Below are 22,960 nucleotides of genomic sequence, written 5' to 3' on the forward strand. Positions count from 1 at the left end.
TGGAGGCCTCAGCATGGCTAGACCCTGCACTCTTGTATCTGGAGGAGACTCAAGAGTAGTGTGTGGGATGGGGGTGAAGAAAGTCACCAAAGCCTTGTAGGGACATTGGGCATTTCCCTCTGGCAGGATCTGGTATCTGTCAAGGGAACAGACAAGCTACCAGCCTTCAGGGAGAATAAATCCTGGCCCCAGAGGCAGCAAGGACACCATGCTGGCAGACACATCCCCGCCCAAAAGAGAGGCAAGTGAAGGCAATGCCTGGAGCCCAGGATTTGTGCTTCAAAAAGGAAGGGAAGTGGTGAGTGTCTGATGTGGAGAACACTGGGGACTCAAGAACTAGGGGGTCCTGCCAGGCTCCCTCTCAGGGAGGACCAGCAGGCTGGGATGAATCACAGAGCCAGCAGGAAGTGGCTGAGTGTGAAAGCCCGCAAGGTGCCTGCAGGAACCCACACTGGCTTCTTCATCTTGCTAAGGGCTTGCAACAGAATTTCTACATGCTGGGGATACAGTCTCGCGAGGAGGCCTGCTCTGCTGTTACCTTGCAGACCCCTGGCTGGGGTGTGGACCCCATCTTCCTTCCTCCATGTTCAGCCCCTCCCCAGATGCTGCTCAGTAAGGGGGGGGAAGAGGAGGTCAGTCACAGGGTCCTGAGAGGACAGTGGCACCCCTCCCCCCGCCCCATGACAGCCACCTCCATTCCAGTGAAGCCATGGAGAGGGAAGGAAAAGCCCAGCCAGCACTGCCCACCGCAGGAGGACTGCCCACCTCAAACCCCATGTGCAGGTTTCACTTACAACTCATGCCCAGTGAGAAGCCCTGAGATGGAGATCACATGGAAATGGCCTCCGGGGTGTGGTTTGGGCAGAAATGGGGCCAGTTGGGGGAGCACCAGGAAACAGTGGGTCTAAACATAAGTTGTCATTACTCACAACTGTCTTACTGACTAATTAAGAATTGCTACTCATATTGCCACTGGATAAACACAAGGATCATTTTTATGGAAGCAAAACTGTCCTTTCTGCTGCCTTGTCTAAAATCTTGCTTTGGCTCCCAGTTGCCTCAGGGATGAAGTCAAGGTCCTGGAGGTGGTACACCAGGTCCCTCCGGTCTGCCCCTTCACCACCTCCTCACATTGGCTCCGGGGGCTCCCTCCTCCTGCCAAGCCCCTGCCCTTCCCCTCGGCCACCTCCGATTGCCCGAATTCATGGGGGAACAGCTCAGCTCTCAATGCTGGGCTCCACCAGAGGTATGTGTAGACTTGACGACTGCACCGCACCCATCCCAGGGAGTGCGATCCCCGCACCATCAGCACCGTGGCTGTCACGCGCTACTCCGCCCCTCAGTAGGAAAAGCCCTTCTCATCCACTCCTGAGCATTACTATGGCACCTAGGACCCAGTAGGACCCAATCCTTGTTTGCCAAGGGAGTGACGATCTAATGAGGTTGGAAATGGGAAACCACTTCCTGAGCTGGAGCTCATGAGATAGCATAGGAGAGGATTCCTGTTATTGCCCTAGAATGAACTTTGAACGCTGGGCTGTGTGCAATTGCTGTTTTGGGTTCTTCACCCCATCTGCTCTTTAAAATCACCTGGAAGGGAGGCTCTGAAGACATACATATATGTTTAGGGGGTGGGCCCCGCAGACCTGTTAAACTGGCATGGGCAGGGTGGCCACCGTATCCACGGCATCATTTGTTTGAGTAACTTCGGCTGCTGATTGGAGCCTGGCATCTGTAGATCTGCGGTTTTTCCTTAGAATGGTCATCAGATTGGCACAAGAGTCTTTACTGGTCGTGGAAAATTCCACTCTGGATCAGCTACTGCAGAGTGCCATTCAAGAGTTGTTCCCAGGGTATTTCATTTCTTTTAAATTTTCAGAATGTCTATAATGCGCTACTAGGTTTTGGGTTTTTTTGTTTTGTTTTGTTTGCTTTGTTTTGTTTGCTCTAGAAAGTCTATAGTGGGGGAAGTTATAGATTGGAATCCACAAACTTCATGCATGGCTGGGGGATAAAAGATATTTCCTCCTGAGTCCCAGTCTTTCCATCTGTAAAATGTGGGTAAGACCAAAGTCTGAGATCTCAGAGACACCAGAAGAACTGAATTGTTAAACTATCTATGAAATTGTATTTTTAAGAATGAAAGACAGAGCCAGGAAAAGAGATTTCTTTGTCCATAAGTTTACACATAATTTATAGATGTTAATGATGGTTATCTTTTCCCCACTTCTTAGCTGAAGTTTTGAAAACTGCTAAATACCCTATTTTGAGAAGCAAACATTTTTCAGTGTTTTAATAAGACAGGTAAAAAATCTCATATAGCAAAAAAGAATATTTTTTTTTCCTTCTGCTAAAAAGCAAAAACTTCAGCCCTCTAATGAGTATACTTATGTTTTAAGGAGGAAATCAACTTAAAAAGGCAGAGAAGACTGTCTACTGAGAAATATGCCAACTTGCTCCTGGGTTGGGGTGGAATGATGGTGGCAAGAAAAGGGATTTTTTTTTTAAGGTACCAATGTTTTCTTTTCTTCTTTTCTTTTCCTTCCTTCCTTTCTTTTTCTTTTCCTTTTTTGTTCCTTTAAGGGCTGCACCTGCGTCACATGGAAGTTCCCAGGCTAAGGGTCGAATGGGAGCTACAGCTGCTGGCCTACACCACAGCCACAGCAATGTGGGATATAAGCAGTGTCTGGGACCTACAACACAGCTCATGGCAATGCCAGATCCTTAACCCACTGAGCGAGGACAGGGATCAAACCTGTCTCCTCATAGATACTAGTTGGATTCGTCTCTGCTGAGCCACAATGGGAACTCCCCCAAACTATATTTTTAAAATAAATTTTATTGGAGTATAGCTGACTTAGAAAGTTGTATTAGTTTCAGGAGTGCAGCAAAGTAACTCAGTTATACATACACAAATACCCACTCTTTTTCAGATTCTTTTCCATATAGGTTATTAAACAGTATTGAGTAGATTTCCCTGTGTTATACAGTAGGTCCTTGTTACCTGTCTATTTTATATGTAGTGTGTATATGTCAATCCCAACCCCCTAATTTATCCCTCCTGCCCATATTTCCCCTTAAGAAACCATGAATTTGGTTTCAACATCTTTGAGTCTGTTTCTCTTTTGTAAGTTCTTTTGTGTCATTTTTTGTTAGATTCCAACTATTAGTGATCTCATACGATATTTGTCTTTCTCTGTCTGACTTACTTCACTTAGTCATGATAATTCCTAGGTCCATCCATGTTGCTGCAAATGGCATTATTTCATTCTTTTTTATGGCTGAGTAGTATTCTATTGTATATATGTACATCTTCCTTATCCAATCCTCTGTTGAAGGACACTTAGGTTGCTTAAGACGAAGGGATTTTTATCTTTTGTATGTAATCTCCCCAGAAATCGTGACATCTCTTCAATTATATTCTTGCATATGTAAAACTAATAATAGTGTGCGAACTCAGAGGGAAAAATGGTTTTGGCCCTGAAATATGGTCAAGTAAACTACAAAAGGCATTGTTAAGAAACTGCCCTTACCTAGATTGCCCTCTCTCTCTCTTCCTTCAACTCCCATCTCTCCCCTCAAGTCTAAAAATTATAAAAGTATTCCAAGAAGCTAATATACTACCACAGTTTTGCTGACTCTCTTAGAATCTTTTTGGCAAGACCCACCTTGGATACTTCTGTCCGGTGTAAATATGGACAGAAGAGTGGGTCTTGGATGCTGAAAGTGCAGAGGGGAGAAGAGGTCAAGCCTGGATGCTTGGAATCCTGACTCTGATTACACACCCTGGTGATCTTGTACCACCTCTCCATGTGAACATGGGTTCGAGTCAACAGTTTGTGCCACTCCTTACTGGGTTCTTGTGAGGATAAATTGGCTTAATGACTGGGACATTATCTCTGAGAACATGTATCGCTAGAGTTCCTAAATAGGAAACTTTTGCCCTATGTCTGATATTAATTCCGTCTTTATAACTGGCCCAGTCATGTGGCTGAGTAGTTCAACAGGGCACAGATCCTGACAGCTGAGAAAGACCGCATCCCACTCTTTGAATGTTCTTGCCTCTAATGAGCTTACTTATGTGGTCAGTGGATCAGTGGATTGGAGAATGTGCGTCGGGGCAGCCTTTTTGGAGGGCAATTTGGTGAAATGTTGCAAGAGCTTTAAAAAAGGGCTGAGCCATTTATCTAGCAATTACATTTATAATACTTTATGCTAAAGAGGTGTTCTGATCTGGTGCATACAAAGACGTCTATGATAGCAGTGTTGACAACACAGAAAGGGAAACAACCCACATGTCCAGAGTAAGGATGAAATAAATACACAGTAAATATGTTTTAGAATTACTTACCATGCAGCCATCACAATGATACTTCATATCTAGTCAACAATATTGAGTACCTACTACGATCTGGGCAACATTTGCAATGCTAGGGATGAGCCAATGGGATGGTTAATTTTATGTGTCAACTTGACTGCGAGGTGCCCAGATTAAATGCTATTTCTAGGTGTGTCTGGAGGTTGACTGGTGATGAGAGGAACATCTGAAATGGGGGACTCAGAAATTGCCCTCCCCCCTCGATGTAGTCCTATCCATTGAAGACCTGAAAATAACAAAAGGTGGAGAAAGAAGGAATTTGCCCCCTTTTCCCCTCACTGCTTGAATTGGAGCATCTCATCCCATCTTATTCTTCCCTCAGACTGAGATACATATTATCAGCTCCTTTGGTGGTTAAAAAGCAGGGAATGGGTCCTACGGCAGAAGGGAGTGAGGCCAGAGACATCTACAACCCACCCCCAGTTCCTGACTTGGAAAGAAGTTGATGATGTGTTATCAGGTAAGAAAAGCACACAACAGAATCCTGGTTTTAGTTAAAAGTGAAAATAAACTCATATATTTACTGTATTTTCTTCCCTCTTTCCTCTCTCCTCCCTCACTTCCTTCCTGCCTGCTGCTTTCCTGATTTCTCTTTTTTTTTTTTTCAATTTGTTTGGATGTTTACATTTTTTTTCTATGCTGAATACAACTTCCCTGTACAATGAAATGCTGAGATGAAATAAACTGGCTGTATTTTATTGCCTTTAGTCAAGCTTTCTGAGCACAGGCTACTTTAACCTTAAAATTCATTTATTTTTCTGAATTAGCCATAAACATTCCTTGCATTATAGAAATGTGAAAACAAGGGGAGAGTTAAAATTGGGCAGGTGCTTTAACAGTAAGTGTTATCTCAGAGAAAGAGAGGATTGATTTTCCGAAGTCTGGCCACACCTAAGATACAATTTCTCTACATTTCCATTGCTAGAAGTTTCACCAGGATGGAGCCATAAAGCACCACTCGAAACCACACATAAATTGTTATATAGGTTATAGGGTTCCATAGGTATAAATGTGGAATGTTATCCCATCCATACATAAGTTTATATACATCTTGAAACTATTCTATACTCATAAGATTCAAGATTGACTTTGCTGTAAAATGATTCAAAGTGCTTCAGGAATGGGATCATATGGCTTAAGTGAATTATTTGAGTTATTTTCCCACCCAGGAATAAAGAAAAGTTCAACCTAGGAGTCTTAGGATTTCAAATTCAATTGTGAAGAATCTTTCTAATTCATGAGCTCACTTCTCCATGTGTCTGTGTGCTGGGCTGGACACAGTTCAGTCTTTGATGATGCAGGTGCCCTTGGAGCATCTGGGGCATTATTCCATCAATAAACTTATGTCTCCTTCAAAGGGCTACCATGAAACTGTAAGTAACATCTGCCTCCTGGTCATACTCACTTGGCATTTTTTAAAAGTGTAAAATAATTAAGCCGCTCATTATCATTTTCCATATCCTTTTAGAAGCAGGGGATGGGAAAAGTAGCTTAATAACCTACTGAGTTTATTTCCCTGAATTATCCCTACTCCATAGCTGGGAAACCTGATAGAGAAAGAAGTTCAGTAACTCATCTAACAGAGCTCAGTATCTGTCAAAACTCATTCTACAGAACCACATGACTCAACGTTCATGACAATCTCTCAGGCGCCTTGAAGGGAAATGTGGTACGGCTAACAGCATGAGGGCTTAGCCCAGCACAGACATGTCAGAAACCAATGACCTGGAAATGATGGAGCTTTCAGTGTTTCTATGACTCAGAATGTTACTCACCTCATCCCATCGGAAACCCACATTCATTGCTTTTCCTCTTTCACGTACTACTTTTGAGTGACATCTAAAAAAGATGTTTTCACTAGTATGAGTTACTAATAGAAGAAAACACTCTTTCCCTCTTATGTCTCCCCTCTGGCCTTCATACAAAAGTTAGGTGTTTTCTATTTCTTTAAAAAGGTTTTTTGTATTAAAGTACAGTTGATTTACAATGTTGTGTCAATTTCTGCTGTACAACAAAGTGACCCCATTGTACATATACATACATACATATCATTCTTTTTCTCATGCTATCTTCCACCATGTTACATCCCAAGAGACTGGATGTCGCTCCTTGAGCTGCATAGCAGGACCTCATTGTGAATTCATTTTAAATGGAATAGTTTGCATCTATCGGTCCCAAACTCCCTGCCTATCCCACTCCCTCCCCCTCCCCCTTGGCAACCACAAGTCTGTTCTCCATGTCCACGAGTCCGTTTCTCTTTTGTAGATAGGTTCATTTGTGCCACATTTTAGATTCCACTTATAAGTGATCTCATACGGTGTTTGTCTTTCTCTGACTTCACTTAGTATGAGAATCTCGAGTTTCATCCATGTTGTTGCAAGTGGCATTGTTTTGTTCTTTTTTACGGCTACGTAGCATTCCATTGTGTATATACCATATCTTCTAAATCCATTCATCTGTCAATGGACATTTAGGTTGTTTCCATGTCTTGGCTATTGTGAAGAGTGTTGCTATGAACACAAGGGTGCATGTATCTTTTAGGTGTTCTATTTCTTGTCCAGATGGTCTTTACTGAACTTTTGGAGATGGCTACAATTTAACTACATGGAAAGATATAGCCTGTATTTATCTTCAAAGGAGAGCTACTTTTAAAAATAATCTTCATAGTTTTTTAATATTTCTATTGGCATTGGAAAAATGTAGGCATCACAGAAACATTATTCAAACACCACACATTGTATGGCTCTTCCATGAAACTCTTTAGGAGAAACACAGAGCGGGTGCAGTGAGGTCTAAGTCTAGCCCTTGTTGGCAAAGAGGTTTGAGCCTGCCGGAGAGGTAGAGCACAGCACAGCAGCCCACGAGGTGGCTGCATTCAAGGGCCACTGAACAGTGCCCATGGTGAGAGGAGATGGCTCAAGCATGAGAGCACAGCTTTGAATTTTGGTGGTATTTTCCAATATGCTCTAACTGACATCTCAAATATAGAGCCCCGGACATTGAGCTTAAGAAGCTGCTTAGTTTATCATTTTGATTTCCTGAGATGCCAGTGGAGAAATTACCCTCCCATTCTTTTAAAGTGTTTTAGGATGTCAGAACCTCTGGTTTCAGCAAGGACTCCCCTGCTCGTATCTCATGCCCATGTTCTCTCTCCTCATCGAAAACCACTGCCTGAGATTCCTTCTCTTGGGCTCAGGGCTTCACGGCCCTAGTTGCCACTTTTCCTCTCTTTGTCACATGAAAGGGATTTCTCTTTTCTCATGTAGTTGGGCATTTATGTTGAGGGTGCTGTAAGAGCACAGAGTGATTTGATGTTTTGTGGTTAGAATACAAGGCTCAGATAACTCAGCCAGTTTCCCAATGTCTGGAACTGGGCATGGGAAGAAGCCAGGATGGGTATGTGGGGCCTGTTGCTTATGTGACTGCTCTTCTGGCTGACTTTATGTTTCCAGGGTCACTTTATTCTAGAAATACCAATGGCTCATCTGGAAACTTCACGAAGAAACAAGTACCTTGAGTCCAGATTGCTTACATGAGTCAAGGAATTAACTCAAACAATACTTGTGTATTACAAGAGCTTGTGCAGCCAAATGAGGATTCTAACTTCTCACAGGCACACCCAGGGTCCAAACTCAGTACTAATGGCCCTCTCATACTTCCTTTGCCATAAAAGGACAATCTACTTTGCATTGGTTGGGGATAACCAAAAAAAGTCTAGTACGGTTTAACAATTGCTTATTTTAAGAAAATCTTATTAAATCGGTAACAAAAATTGGAGGTTTATTTGAAAATGACTGGTGGGGAGTTCCCTTTTGTGGCTCAGTGGGTTAAGAACCTGATATAGTCTCCTTTCTGTGAGGATGAGGGTTTGATCCCTGACCTCCCTCAGTGGGTTAAAGATTCGGCATAGCTGCAAGGAGTGGCATAGGTTGCAGATTCGACTTGGATCTGGGGTTGCAGCTCTGATTTGACTCCTAGCACAGGAAAAAGAAGAAAGAGAGAAAGAGAGAGAGAAAGGAAGGAAGGAAGAAAGAGAAAGAAAGAAAGAAAGAAAGAAAGAAAGAAAGAAAGAAAGAAAGAAAAGAAAGAAGAAAGAAAGAAAAGAAAGAGAAAGAAGAAAGAAAAGAAAGAGAAAAAGAAGAAGGAAGAAGAAAGAAAAAGAAAAAGAAAGAAAGGAAGAGAAAAGAAGAAAGAAAGAAAGAAAGAGAAAAAGAAAGAGGAAGAAGAAACCATCCCGCCCTCCACTCCCTCCCTCCCTCCCTCCCTCCCTCCCTCCCTCCCTCCCCCCTCCCTCCTCCCCCCCCCTCCCTTCAAGGAAAGAATCCCCTCCCTAAATGACTGGTGGATTTTAATTAAATTCTCTTATCCCAGACTAGTTTTGTGTGTCACCACAACGTCATCTTCTCTGCCTGTTGCTCTAAAATCCAGGTCTTGCACACTTTATGGGTAGGTTATTGTGGATGACTTTGGTATTGCTTTAGAGAGTATTTACAATCAGGAATTTTCAGGGCACATATATTTTCCCATCTGAGAATGCCACAAAACAGCTCTCATTACCCAGTGCCCAACATGACTTTTTGTTCTCCTGAGTAGCCAAGTCTCACAAAAAATTCAAAGTAAACTCTACTTATGCACACAACAGGAATAGAGAATCAAGACTCTTTTCTCCACAGTGTAGCCCAAATAAATTCTTGGTCTGAACAATAAAATTCCCTGAAAAGACTATATTTTAGCTCATTATTTTGAGGTCTTGTAAAAATGATCTTTACTCATTTTGCAGCTGTAGATCTGACATACACCTGGCATTAAGCAGAAGGGTGCCATGCCCTTGAGATTGTTCTCAGACGAAGGCGGGTCTATGCAAACCCCACTTTATGTTTTCTCTCTGGCCACAGGTCAGTGGGAGCTCTGGGTTAGTGACAGGCACTGGCAGGATTCATCATGTTTCCTGGGGCCTCCACTCATGCTGTTCAGAGCCAAGTTAAATCCCCAGTGACTTTCGTAAATCTTCAGTGAGCTTTATTTACTCCATGGGCAGAGAAGACGCCAGAGTCCAAGACACACACAACTAAGAGTACCAAACAAAATATGAGTGTCAAGCAACACTTGTTTTTTTTGCTTTTGTTTTTGTTTTTAGTTTCATGTAATTCATTCTTCTAAAAAAGTACAATGAGATGAAGCAAAGGGGGGTAAAAATTCGTAACATAAATTAATGACTGGCTCCTTGTCTTTCATTGAGCGTCTACTATGTGCAGGGCCTCATCCAAAATTCTAAACAAATCAAGACATAAAACAACACCATTTTTGCAAACAAGAAAGGAGTTTTTTCTTCTCTCTTCCCTGTGTTACAAAATAACATGTCCTACCACCTGCAGGAGTAACAGATCTTCCATTTGTAACTCTGGGTGTACTTGTTCTCGCAGTGTCTCAGGAAGGACAAATCCTCAAAGACATGTTCTGAAACCCCACAGCCCAGTGTCTGCATATGAAGGTGAAAATGAGCAGCAGCTCTGACCTCAGCATTAACACACTGCTGCAGCCCTTTTTCAGTCTCCCTTCCAGTCGTGTTATTTATTCACTGGAACGAGCTCAACATTCCACACCTGGACCATGGCCAGTGCAATCCCTCTTGCTCTTGGAACTTGCAATGTGGGAGCTTTCCTTGGGCTGGATCCACTGTCAGTCTGGTCTCTCTGGTCATGAGTGATCTTCTAATTTCAGCACTACTGAAGGCACTCAAACGGGACCATTTTTCTTATGCTGGTTACAACTGAGTATGCTGAGGTCTTCTTCTCTTCCTATCAGTGCCCAGCTGTCTCCTGATCCCAGTCTTTCCTCTCTTTGGCCTTGCCCAAGGCTGTCAGATTAAAATGGCAGAGTAAAATCTGTGTGTGTCCTCCGCTTTGCCCCAAACCAAAGCCATACTTGAGATCAAAGATCCGAGTTCCATCTGATACACGGGCTCCGTTTTCTTGACAGTGTCGTAGACGGTACACCTGCCTGACCAACTCTCATTGCCCATATTCCCTGCATGTGGATTGATTTCTCATTGGAAAAGCACCCCCCTTCCCTGTTGCCCCATCAAAACCCTACTTCTACGAAGATTCCTATCTTCCACCTTATTCTTGGATGTTTCCTATAATACCAGCCCTTTTTAAGGTCCCCTTCCCTATTCAAAGTCTGGCACTCTCTTGTTTAATGCTATGTTTCTTTGTCTTGTACATTATTATTTCATTGATAATCCTATTTTTGTAAAGTCTAATGCTTCTTAATTAGACTTTATAAAAATAAGGCTGAAATTAGGACACTTTCTCCGTTTTCCTCCTTTGTTTTCTTTATATAGTAGATACTCTTAAAGATTTATTGACTGACTGGTTCAAGGAGCCATTACGATACAGAAGGCAGCCATTAAAGGTCAGTTTCTGGAAATATGCAGGTGGTCAAGAGATGTTTGAAACAAGAGGGAATGTTATATAATTATAATTATCCTTCACTTGATCGCATGAGGTTTGCCATGATAAGTCCTCTATTCAATTTTTGTAATGTGGCTTTTCTCCAGAGTACACCATTCTTATTCCCTGATAGCATCTTTTCTCTAAAGGATAATAGATGAGACTATTAATTTAAAATAAGAACTAGAAACCTTCTGGGCTGATTAACTGGAATTCCGAAAGACTAAGCAGTTTATTTCTATAAAGAGAGCAATAGAGAAGCCCTCGTTTTCTGCCCATCCTCTTCTCCACGTAGTGTGATTGCGCATATTTTATCTGTTGGAACAAAAGCCTTTTTATTTCTGTCTTTCCCCCCAGGGCATTGAGTCCAGGTGAGATATGCTCATGCAGTGGAAGATAAGGGCAGGTGTTCCCCCTGCAGTTGTTTCTTTGTGTGGCTGTCAAGTGAGCACACACTTGGAGGGCTTCACTATGGGAAGAAGCTTACAAGATGGGCAGCTTTTGAGGAAAACTTAAGCCAGTGTAATGTGCATTAAGGAAAACAGTAGTGTGCATTCCAGGAGACTGCCAGATGGTTTGCTCGATCCTCAGAGCTTCTGATTTAGTGGGTCTGGGGTGGACTTGAGAATTGGCATTTTCCACCAGTTGCCCCGGTGATACTGTGGCTACTGGTTTGTGGACACACTTTGGGAACCACTGACTGAAGCGGACTTCTGTCAGGTTGATGCTTCCCCTTCTGCACACAGAGATCCATGTGGCCAGAAAGGAGGCATGAGAGGGGCTGGCTGGGGGCTCAAAACTCCTCAGCTGCGGATGAGAAAAAAGGAGCACCTAATTCAGTCTCCTTCTCAATGGAGGAGTCCCTTTTATGACAGTGAATCTATAATAGGTTCTTTTTTTTGCTTCTTTCTTTGTGTCCTCTCTCTTTATAGGCCTCACTGCAATGGGTTTGGTCACCCCAGGAGGGCAAATATATATTTAGGGTATTCATGATGAATCTTCAGGATACAGCTAACAAAGAAAGGGTCCAATCCCTCTTGGCTGTTATTGAAACTTGATTCCTAAAGAGTCAGAATTCTGTCTTATTCCCACCATATTTTGCACAAAAGAAATGTCTGCAAATCTGAAATGTACTCTAGCTGATGTGTCATGGGGTCCCAACTCTGAAAGGAAGCTGGGGCTTCTTACAAATAAGAAGGTTCAGAGCGCTATGAGAAACCTCCAAAGAGGTATTCCATGCCCTATCTATTGACTGGAGATAGAGGGCTATTGACAATATAAAGCAGAAGGGTAAGGTTTTTCTGTGAGTGGTGATTCCTATAAACCTGCAGCCTAGTCAGGTGCAGGTCAGGTGGTCCCTGGTCAGGAGGTCACTAGTCAAGTGGTCCCTGTGTTCCAGACCTGCTTTCACTGACCACAGATTTTATGTATGGACTGAGATGTCATTTTGATAAAATATGACTTATTTCTCTAATAAAGAAATGATATTCTCCCCTATGAAATTGCAGCCACCATAGTCCATTCCATGGACCTCACGGAGGTCCAGTCTGATTTGTTGACTGAAACTGGAGGTTATCACTGCCTTCACACTCCAATGCTGTTTCTTTTTAAAAATTAATTAATTAATTAATTAATTGACTGATTTTTTTTTAGGGCCACCCCTGTGGCACACGAAAGTTCCCAGGGTTGAATCAGAGCTGCAGCTGCTGGCCTACACCATAGCCACAGCAACGAGGGCTCTGAGCCTCATCTGCAACTTATACCACAGCCCACAGCAACACTGGATCCCTAACCTACTGAGCAAGGCCAGGGATTGAACCCACATACTCATGGATACCAGTGGGGTTTGTTACCACTGAGCCACAATGGGAATTCCCCTCTCCTTTTTAAAAATATACATTCTCTTTCTTATATTATCTTCCATCATGGTCTTTCCCAAGAGACCGGATATAGTTCCCTACGCTGTACAGCAGGACCTCATAGCTTATCCAGTCTAAATGTAATAGTTTGTATCTACTGACCCCAAACTCCCAGTTCACCCCACTCTCCCCCCTCCCCCCTTGGCAACCACAAGTCGGTTTTCTATGTCTCTGAGTCTGTTTCTATTTTATAGATAGGTTCATTTGTACCACATTTTAGATTCCACATATAAGCAATATCATATGGTATTTGTCTTTCTCTTTCTGACTTACTTCACTAATATGATAATCTCTAGTTGCATCCACATTGCTGCAAACCCAACCCTATTTCTTTGCTCTCCCAGCATCTTTGTGCTTTCAGTGATGAGAATTCAGAGTCTGTGCAAATGGAGAGGACAGATCATGTTACCCCTGCCCAGCTCTGACCTCAGAATACTGTTTCTTACATTGAGTGGAAATATGTCAATACAAGACACTTTTTGGGGGGTCTTTTTGCCTTTTTTAGGGCCACTCCCACAGCATATGGAGGTTCCCAGGCTAGGGGTCTAATTGGAGCTGTAGCCGCTGGCCTACACCAGAGCCAAAGCAACACCAGATCCGAGCCGCATCTGCAACCTACACCACAGCTCACGGCAACGACGGATCCTTAACCCACTGAGCAAGGCCAGGGATAGAACCCACAACCTCATGGTTCCTAGTCAGATTCGATAACCACTGCGCCATGACGGGAACTCCGAGACACTTCTACCACTAGGTCCTAGTTGTATTTCTTGGAGGCCAGCAGAACATCTCGAATCTCTCTTTCGTCTTCGAATATCGAGATACCTGAAAAATAGCTATCTGGCCCTCCTGTCAAGAGCTGTCTAGAAGAAATATCACCAATTGCTTTATCTACTTCCTATATTACATGGTTTGGACTTACCTACTATCCTGACTGCTCCCTTCTGCATATGACTGAGTTGGTCTAGGTTGAAATGATAGACGATGGGGGTGCAATAAACCTTCCCCTCAAAAGCAGAAGTTCAGCTGTGAGATGTTCTTCACTTTGGACTGGCAAGTGTTTAAGAGCTTTCTAGTCCAGCATAACTTCCCCATGAAAGCTGAACACATATTAATGGTACGTATTCACAGTTTCAGTTTGGCATTCTTGGGATCTACACAAATGGACCATGGCTTTGGCACCTAAACTGAAGTAGTGGAATGACCTAAAAGAGCTGGAAGCATTATGGACCACCACCATGATTCCTCTGGCTCTTTCTCGTGTCTCTCCTTCCGACATTTCTCTTCTAAACTGTATATTTGGCATGAAAGCTGACTTCTCCCTCCTAGTGAAAAAGAATAGATTTTAGTTTCCACAAGTACCTGCTCTCCTTGAGGTGGGCAGGAGTTCTCAAAGACTACTGATAAATGACACGGTCTAGTTTCAGATGAACACTACTGTTAGATTAATTCAATCTAAACTTAGATCATGTGTCTAATCTATAGATGTTTATGTGATTCAAGACAAAATGCCAATTGCTAGTCAACAGCAAGTCTTAGATAATAGAAGACAGCATCTAATTCTTCAGCATTCTTAGACAGAATGTGGGTGTTACAGTCAGCACTGGAAACATGCTCCTGAGCACGGGTTGTGAAGTAGGCGCTTCTCTGTGTCTACTTTAATGGTTCAGCTACCAGAAGTCAAAACAATATAGATTTGCATTTACTTTGCTAGCATCAAATACACCTACTTCAAAAGTCAAAAAATCCCAAATAATTTATTAAAAAAAATACACCACAGAAGAAGGATTCAAAGGTTCAACAAAATACTGTTTCAACCAGGGATCTTTTCACCATTGGGACAAATCATTTGCTCTGCCCCATTCTATTTCTGACCTGCACTAACTGTATTTAGTTGATGTCAGACATTAATATTAAAGTAGTGTATGTTTAAACTTGGGTATATATGTCAAAGACTGAACTGTGTTCACCCTAGCCATTTGCCTTCCTTCTGGGCACAGAGCTAAACTACAATTTCCAGCTACCCTTGCAGTTAGACGTGGCCATAGATTATAGGCGAGATTGATATAATTACTTCCAGGCTGATATCACTGAAAATCTCTTGCATGATCATCTGCTCTCTCTCGTTCCCTATCTGCTAATTGCATATCAACACTCATGAGATCATGGCAGCCAGGTGTTGAAGATGATGCCTGGTATGGCATCAGAAAATTAGAGTTACAGGGATAAGAAATAATCTATTTTGCTAAGCTGATAATATTTGGGATTTTTACATTGCAGCATCTATCTAAGTAATAGAGTCCACATCCTCCTTGAGGACTGAACTTAATGACACATTGTAACATGAATAACAGCACCTACTATTTATAAAGTGCCTGCTTTCTGCTGGACATTGTGCTAAGAACTTGGGTAGACATTATTATTATTTTCATTTTACAGATAGGCAAACCAAGAGCTTGAAGTTGAGCAGGGTCACCCAATTAGTGTCATGTATTATAGCACTGTCCCCGTTATTCACTTCTTTCCCTGAAAGAAGGTTATATGTCTCCGCCAGTTGCTATATGACTTGTAGTGCCTCACTGTGGGAGAAACACACCTCTGCATTTCATTGACCTTTGGCATTGGCATGTCATGTGATTTGTTTTTGGTCAATGGAGTATGAGTAGGTAACGTGTCGTATCTGAGCAGGACTTTTAAGAGCCATTGCTTAATTTGGCACTCTCCTTTGCCACCAGAATTGAAAATCTCAGATCGCACTTATCCTTCAGCTTGGATCCTAGAATGAAGAAGACACTTAGGGGCAGAGCCACAGCTGACCAGCAAAGGCATGTAGCTTGAGGGAGAAATAAACCTTCGTTTTGTAAGCCACTGAGAGGTCAGAATCGCTGTTACTGCACCCAGCCTAATAAAAGCTGCTGATACATCAGAACTTGATGTAAATGCAGTGAGTGAGCCACCAAAGCCTGTGCTCTTTATCACCAAACAACACCTCCCAGGCACACTGTCACAGCTGCACACATTTCTGCTGGACGATATGATGAAAATTTAAACCATCCTTAAAAAAAAAAAAAAAGCCTGTTCTGATTCTGGCTGGGAAAAACATGATGTCTGTAAATTTAAAGACTTCCACAGCACCTGGATTACCAGGATTAAAAGTGAATTTATGGATTTGTCTCTCACAATGCATGTTAAATGTTCAGATTTAGTCTCCCACACACACACAAAAAATGTTGGCAAGCACATAGATCTTATAGATTCACTTGCTAGTTCATTTTGTAAAGTTTTCACACCGGAAACCGCATTTCTGTGACTGGGAACATGACCGGTGGTGAATAGTAGCCAAAATCTATCCAGGAAAAGAACCACCAGTAGTACTGTATGGTCCCTGATCCTAAGCACAGCCACAGGGAGGAACATGAAATGAAAGACTGAAGGTGTTACTGGGATTAATTTGATCTGAACTCATCTGTAAAGACATGAATTAAATAGCTGTTTCATTAATTTGGGGTTAATTAATTGTTAATTGATACATTGTTAGTAGGAAAGCTGATTGATGGTCTTTTTTAAAAAATAAATTATTGTTAAATTAGGGCATACTTGATTTACAAGGTTGTACCTATTTCCACTGTACAGCACAGTGACCCAGTCATACATATATATATATACTTTCTTTTTCTCGTATTATCTTCCATTATGGTCTATCCCAAGAGACTGGATAAATGGTCTCAATGAACCTAGACAAAATAGAGATTTGAATGGCCGTTTGAGCATTGGGCACTGCACAAAATCAGCCTCTGAGATTTTGTAATAACCATTCAATTCAGTAATAAGTAAATAAGTATCTACAGTTGATTAGCAGGTATGGTTCGATCAAGGCTCTAGTTTAGGGAATACTGCATATTCTTTTAAAGATGACATTGTCCTTCTTTATTTGAAGGAAATGACATTGTGTTATTAATTAGTGCTAGTAAAATGCTATCAAGTATGTGTACATTATAGCGCTTTGTCAGAGGAAAGTCAGAATACTATTCCAGCACAAACTACAATTATCAAGAGCTTTTCTTTTTATAGGACCCTAATTATTTCTAGGACTAATTATTTTAAGTACATTTTTAAAAGTATTTTTATCTCAAATGACTTTATTTTCCTATCTCCCTAAACACTTTAAGTACAATTAAAGACAAAAAAGCCCTTAATTCAACATAAGCGTTTTGATAATTTTTCAACTTAACTACCAATTCCTCTTTTACTGATATTACCAAATTTAATTCTGAGTGAATCAATTTTCCTTTGGTACTTACATGACAATTGCTGAAAATAAAAAAGAAAAAACCCAATAAATATGTCAGTAACCTACAAATCCACATTTACTGAATTTAAACATTTCAATTCCACCAACCTTAAAGTTCTGATATATTGAACTAGAAAAAAACCCACTTTGCTTTGAAAAGTATCATCACTTTAAACATGGTAAAAATAAATAATTACCTTTTTCCCTAGCTCCCTTCCTTCTCCCTGTTCTGACTCTCTCTGGCCCTTTCCCCTTATTAATCTACATATTACTTATCATTCGATTAAGGAAGAGTTAGTAAAAAAGAGAAGAGCTTTATCTTGCCCACCTGCTCATTTTGAAAAAGAATTAATCTTCTCTTGTTTTCATGAAAATTCAGTTTATTAACATTCAACCCTTCAGGAAAGTAACACTTTTTACCTGTGAGTGAGGTTACGCTTCCATAAGACTGTATTAATTTTCTAAATTGAAGTAGAGTTGATTTACAATGTTGCACAGCAAAGTGATTCGCTTATTCTAGATTATTTTCAGGTGTACAGCAGAGTGATTCAGTTATTCTAGATCTTTTCCACTATAGGTATTACAAGATATTAAATATAGTTACCTGTGCTATACAGTAGGTCCTTGTTGTTTACTTATTTTATACACAGCAGTGTGTATTTGTTAATCAAACTTCTATTTATTCCTCCCTCCTCTCCTTATATTTCCTTATTTTTAATACATGATGAATTTTCTATTGCATATTAAACAGCCATTCTAATGTTTTGTTTTCTTTTTATCCTGAAAAGATAGTGTATGAGAAAAATAGGGAAGCATATGAGAGTGAATTAAAGCATTTTTAGATGCTTGAAGGAAACAGCCTATGCCAGTCCTATGTATTATATAAAGACCTGGATTGTACAAGTGAATATATTATTTACTGATGTTTAGGAGATACCAGGGTGAGGTGTCATAGTTATATTTAAAAAATTACAAAATGGCTCCAAACATACAGGAAGAAAATTAAGTTGCTCTCCTTTACAAATGCTACTTGAAACGCATAAACCAATTATTTTGGAGTATGCTATTGACTGCCATCAGAACATAATGACACTTTGCTCAGCAATTAGCCACCCAGGAAGAAAGCAAGCCATAGTCTGGTAAATTAGCAGCGAGCACATGAACATGGAATCTACCAGAACTAAAGATTATTGATTGAGCAATTTCCTACACCTATTTTATTTACATTCCTCTCTCTCTTTTTGTAATTCATGGGCGAAGTTGAACTTTAAAACTCACAAACACATTACTTTGTTTATCTAATAATCTGTATTCTTGCCTGGCTTTATCTTCATAAGTCATGTCTATGACCCTTTTGCTGATAATATCAGATGGAGCAAAGCCAGGGTAGCACTGCTTTATTTAAGTCGTAATAATACTCCATACATCACTTCTCTCTACTTTAGACAGCAACTCTTTAATAAATTAAACTATAGGTAATCTTGTTAATATTCATCAGGAAATGAAATGTAAAATACAATGTAATATCTCACCCTTTGTCCAGATTTGGAATGGATTGCCTCTGCCTTTTTACTAGCGAGCATGGAAAAAAACAAAAGAACAAAAAAACTGGAAAGTATAAACCCACTGCTTTATCCAAGTCCCAAGTGCTCTGCATGCATCATCTTTAGAAAGCAAAGACATGCCCAGCAAGGAAAACCAGGATACATCCTATTTACCTTCATAAATAGCAAACCAGAACTGCTCAAGATCTCACATGCATAAGAGCTTCCTCAAAAGAGAATGGCAGCCAGGGGGTATGGTAGAGCCTTTATTAGCATTTCCATCCAGTTGTCAGATCTTGACTGGGCTCTGCAGTTTAAACTGTGCCTTGTAAGACCTGGATTCCCCTTTTAAAAGCTTCCTCTCCAAAATGTGACTGCCACTGTCCTCCACTAATTTTCCTCATCACTAATGTCAGTCTGGGAGAGGGGTGTGTGTGAGAACCTGGTACCAAATATGAGGAGACCAGGGCAGAGACTATCCTTGCCCAAGCTGAAGACAGAATGGCAAGAGGTGCTTACCTGTTTTCCCTGTACGAATGCTGAAGTGGAAGTGGGATGATAATAAATTGCTCCCTCTTGCACAGCTCCTTCCTTGTTTTTAAGAAGAGTGACTCCTCTCAGTTTCCTATGCCTGCATCTTTGGAAATGCAGTCGCTGTGCTCACAAGCTGACTCAGTGTCACTGGGTCTCATCTCACTAACACACCTCTTTTCCCCTTTCCTGAAGCTCACCAGCTCTGCTGAGAAGTCGTCTGGTCTGGACTAAGAGTAAACTATTTCTCCACCCCCTTGGGTCTCAGGACCCCTAGGCGGGAGTTGGTTGGCTGATATCTCGCTAACCACGGTGGTTCCACAGCGCCTTTCTGACATCTATGCCCAACAAAAAGTTAGAGAGGATGGCAAGAGGGCGAGGAATGTACGGATGCTTTTGAAGACAAAGGGACTCATTGAAACTAGACAACTCTCATCAGAGACAGATCCATGGTGTGTGTGTGTGAGCGTGTGCGTGTGCATGTGTGTGTCCCTTTTATACCCTGAGGATAGGATTTTCCCCCATTCTCAGTTCAGCTCCAATCCTTATCTGTTTCAGTGTTCTTGACTTTGAATAGCTATTCTGATGCACCGCCATGCGTGAAATGGATGATTTGCAAGCTTCTCTGTCCCACGCAATTCCGTGGATAATCATATATCCAGATTCTGCACGGGCAAGGGGATGATTCCTTTACAGAAAGTGACTGATTTCCCATGATGGACTGAAGGAACTAATAATGCTGGCTGGGGCAGCGAACCTGGTGATGGGAACCCTGGTGCCTGTGCTCTGGCCTTGGTGCTGAACCTGAAACCCGCTGCCCAACCATCTCAGCCGCCTGTCCGCAACTTTGGGAGGTTTGATGGGCACTGACCAGTTCTAGGTGCCCTCTCGTAGGTCAACCAGCAGGAAGCTGGGCAAAGTCTATATCCTGGGACCCTCTTCAGGGGAGAAGGCTGCCTTATTTCTTTGTTTGAAGCTGGGAAAGTTTTGTCCAACATTTATTTGTAACTGGAGCTGCCTTCTCCCCTCCCACCTAGGTCGCCATGGAGATGTGAGCTGTTTCTTTCTCCAGACAAAATGGGCGAAGCTTAGTTAGCCCTGACTGTAGCAAGCCCCTTCTTTCTAAGCAGCTCCTGGGCATCCTGCGCCTCTGTTTTTCAGCAGAAGAAAGGTAGGCAGGGAACTGTGCTGTTGGGATTGTGGCATTGCACCCTGTTCTGTGGGGGTTCCTTGGGATCATCACACTTTGGATAAAAAGCAGGCAGAAGACACTCTAAATGTATAATGAATCTCCAACTCCCAAACACTGGAGTTTTTTTCCCCCCTCTCTATTCCTTTTTTGGGAGTGGAGGCGGGAGTCTTCAGAAAATTCTGGTATTTTTTTTTTTCTCCACTAATCTCACCCCATTACTGTGGCTGTTTCTCTCAAGATATGCTCCCTCCCTGAGAGTCTCTCCATATTGAACCTGGCACAAAATATATACCTGTGGATTGACCCAAGGTTTTATTGGGTTTGGGGAATACTAGTGTTATTTCTGTTAAAAACTAATCCAAGCTTAATGTCTTGATGCAAATGAAAACATACCCAGGAGGAAGCAAGCCAGTGGATTCATCCAACCCCTTAAGTGCAATAAACATCTCATTTTATCTAAAGGTTTTTGTTTGCTTGCTTGCTTATTTTTCTCTTCTAATTCCAAAATAATTCAGTTTACTTTTAGGGAGGGCTTCCTATCCACTGTAGGTAGTTACCATATCACTCTGTGATTATGCTGATGGGGAACAGTTAAGAATTACTGTTTCCCGTTCTCTGTTTATTTCTCCCCACCCCACTTTTCCTTTCCTCTTTCTCTTATCTCTCTCTCTCTCTTTCTCCTCTATGCAAAGAAGAACAAAGATACAGTTTTCCACAAAGACAATGGGCTTTTCCCAACTGTAAATGACTACACAGCAAGCCTCCCCTACCAGTTAATCCGCGCATTTCATCTTTGCCAACGGATGTTGAAATGATGCCTGTAATAACTGACTGGGTTTCTTGGAGCTCAGGGCATGCGGACCCCTCCTCTCCCCGGCACCCCCCCCCCCCGCGAGTTTTCAGTTGCTAATGAGAACCGTATGAAACAGATTTCCCTTCTGTTATGTAACCTGCTTCTCCCTTGCCTTTCCCTCGAGCATACTGTTTCTCCTCTGAGTGGAGATGCATTCAGCGGCGGTCGAGACTGGGGAGGGGGAGCTGTGGACCCGAAGGCTCAGAACCTCTTGCCCAGATCGATGCCAGCTTCTTGCCTTCTAGCAACTCAGCGCACCGCTTACCTTGCTGCGGACTGGGCGGCTTCATTCAATCATGATATCCTCTCTTGGAACGGAGCAAGATTTAAAATTCACTACACGATGGCGAAGGGAGGAAATAAAAAAAAAAGAAAGGGAAGGGAAAACTGGAATCAGATGGTCAGATTTCACATCAGCCCCGGGAGGCTGTTAGGAGACTCCATTCTCCTCGCGGTGCATCCAGCTCTGGGTTCAGCTTCCCGGTTCCCGCGGATCCCCACCCCTCCGCCCGCCCAACCTCTCCGGCCAGGTGCGGCCGTCTTCAAACTGGCTCCCTCTGGCCGAGAGCGGAGAGGAGGGCTGGGCGCGGGGGCCAACAGAGGGGCGGAGGGGTGTGCGTTTGGGGAGGGGCGGGGGAGGGAGACCGGGTGGAGGGAAGGGGGAAAAGGCAAGAGTGGCGGAAAAAAAAAATCCCCAGCTGGGAGAAAAGTGATGGACCACGTAGCGAGACGTCATGAAAGCCGCAGATTCAAAGAATGCTACTCAATTCCAGGCGACTGGCTGAGCCCGGCTGTCAGCGCAAGAATCGACGCGGCTCCCGGGATAAAAGCGAGCGCAGCGCCGCGTGCTGGAGAAGAGCGGCCGCACAGTACGCTCCGGAGAGGCAGTGGGCGGGGACCCGGAGGGATGGGGCTGGAGACCCGGAGACGCCTACCCTCCTCCCGTTTTCACCGTCATTGTCGCGCCGGATCAACCAGGTTGGGGGGTTAGGGGGTTCTCCTCTGATCCCCCCAAATCCGAGCCAGTCAATTCCTACCCTTCCCAGTCGAAACTGGGAATGTGGGGCGCTCGATGCCTGGAGAAGATTTTAGGCTTAGCCTCCGGTCCCCATCAGAACTGCCCAGGTCACTAAGTAAATTATTCTCGGAGATAAGCCTGGAAAGCAGGAAAACTGAAGCTCGGGGATCAGGTTTTGACTGCTGGTTGGAGGGGCTCCTTCTTACAGTGTTTTGTGATTTCTGGAGAAAGGGGCTCTTGTCACTGTCTCCCTCTGGGCTGATATGGAGAGTCAGCTCGGGGCGCGGAAACCGGAGCGCGCACTGTCCCCGTGGCCGGGAGGGGGCGCAGCGAGGGGGCTGCGTGGGGAGCCGAGGGGCCGCGCCCCAGAGCTGGCATAGCCTGAGACTCCCCGGCTGCTGCCTTCTCTTCGTCCTGTCCAGGGCACCTGAGACCGGTCCCCTCTGCCGCTGCGCCCCTACCCTCACCCTGATATCTCTGTTCCGTGGCATTAGAGACAGAGAAAGGAACTGTGGCCTTTTCCATAGGTTATCCGGATTGCCTTCAAAGTTGATTTTGTCAGGCTCTGTGTGATAAACGGCCTCCTTCCTCCTTTGATTTTTAAACTTGCTTTGCATTCCAGGGAGCACCCCCATAGTGCTTCTGTCCTCACCCCCCCTTTTCTTATGATCTTTGCAAACACTATTTCCACATTTCCAAAGCCTTTGACACAACTTGCTTCTCCCTCCTTACTCTCCATTCTTTTATGCCATCTTTTTCCTAGGGATAAATAGGATGACAAC

The 22,960-nt window shown here is 43.0% G+C and overlaps 1 protein-coding gene across 1 annotated transcript in view; it reads right to left on the reverse strand.

Annotated features, from left to right (window-relative positions):
* The window catches only part of KCNJ6 (potassium inwardly rectifying channel subfamily J member 6), a 276,664-nt gene extending 254,772 nt beyond the window's left edge, over positions 1-21,892 (reverse strand). The window contains exon 1 of the mRNA XM_047756575.1: positions 21,426-21,892. The gene's annotated coding sequence lies outside the window, so the exon portion shown is untranslated. The remainder of the gene's footprint in view (positions 1-21,425) is intronic.
* Positions 21,893-22,960: the final 1,068 nt, after the last annotated feature.

This window comes from Phacochoerus africanus, chromosome 1 (assembly GCF_016906955.1).
Source record: "Phacochoerus africanus isolate WHEZ1 chromosome 1, ROS_Pafr_v1, whole genome shotgun sequence".
Lineage (NCBI taxonomy): Eukaryota > Metazoa > Chordata > Mammalia > Artiodactyla > Suidae > Phacochoerus > Phacochoerus africanus.